The sequence below is a fragment of the Carlito syrichta genome, unplaced genomic scaffold, assembly GCF_000164805.1.
Source record: "Carlito syrichta isolate Samal-C Ts95f unplaced genomic scaffold, Tarsius_syrichta-2.0.1 Scaffold311259, whole genome shotgun sequence".
In the NCBI taxonomy this organism is placed as follows: domain Eukaryota; kingdom Metazoa; phylum Chordata; class Mammalia; order Primates; family Tarsiidae; genus Carlito; species Carlito syrichta.
Window position 1 is genome coordinate 45,656 of NW_007255355.1, and position 1,132 is coordinate 46,787.

General features: G+C 38.6%; 1 pseudogene; it reads right to left on the reverse strand.

The window, feature by feature from the left end:
- Positions 1-264: 264 nt before the first annotated feature.
- On the reverse strand, positions 265-874 carry LOC103271128 (annotated as a pseudogene).
- Between the last annotated feature and the right edge of the window lie 258 nt (positions 875-1,132).

Consider the following 1,132-nt stretch of genomic DNA (forward strand, 5'->3'; position numbering starts at 1 on the left):
CGATTTAAAAAGAAAAAAAAATGATAAAGTATACCTAATGTATAAAACATAATAGAATTGTCTTGATATTTAAATTATTTTAAATGCTGTTGAGTGTGAATACTAGTAAACCTTTCCTTTCTGTTTATGCCTCTGGCTGAGAATAGTAGAAAGAAACCAAGCCTTCAAATAACTAAAATTCTTCGCGTGGTTTCTTTTGACCTCTTGTAAGGTCTGTTTTCTCTTGAGTCCAAAGACAAGATATACAAGTTCTCTGATTTGCAATCAGTATTGATCTGCTGATTTGCTAGCCACAACTCGGATATTGTCATAAACCTTTGATGGAGGTTTTCCTAAGATAATGTTGCCAATGGCAGACATAGCCATCTTGATGTTTTGGAAACAGCCAAGGATGTGAACTTTCGCATCAGTCAAAACTATTCTTGTTCATGACACATTCTCGATGGTGAACTTAGTTTGTTCTCCTTTGCCAGTGATTCTTTCTATTGCCCTGGACAGGTGGTCTCGCTTTAGGAGTTTCAAAAGACTCTAGAAGGTCATGCAACCTGATGAGGGCCAATGCATGCTCCATCTGAAACCTGGGAATAAAGGCATCCACAAAACCAGCTGCTTTTGTCAGAGCACTGACATTCCTTGGTTTCTTTACAAGTCCTGATTTCTACATCCCTTGATTTCAAGTTAAAGCAAATCTGAAGTCCCAGATGTTCTACAATAGGAGTAAATATCTTTATCCCCCTTTTTTTTTTTTTTTAGTGGTATGTATCTGTTAGCCCATACTGGAATTTTCTTTAATTCTTCTTTCCCAGTCAGAAGCTTGTCCCCGGAAGGGTGGGAAAACCAGTCTCTTGGCCATCTGGGGCTCCTCTGTGTCCATACAGCCTGTGAAACTACGTTTCCCCACTGAAGACAGGTACATGAGAAGCAACCTTTTAAAAAAATTTTAATAGTTCATTTTAAGATCTGATCACTCTACCCATAAGCAATCATATTCTCTTTTGTTATCTCCACCACCCATCCTTCCCCTTTCTTTTTAATTAGTCACATCAGAGATTTAGAGTCTTAAACGGTACTAAAGCACAAGGGAGCCAGTCATGGACAAGAGGCAGGAGTAGGGCTCTCTGGATACTGAAAT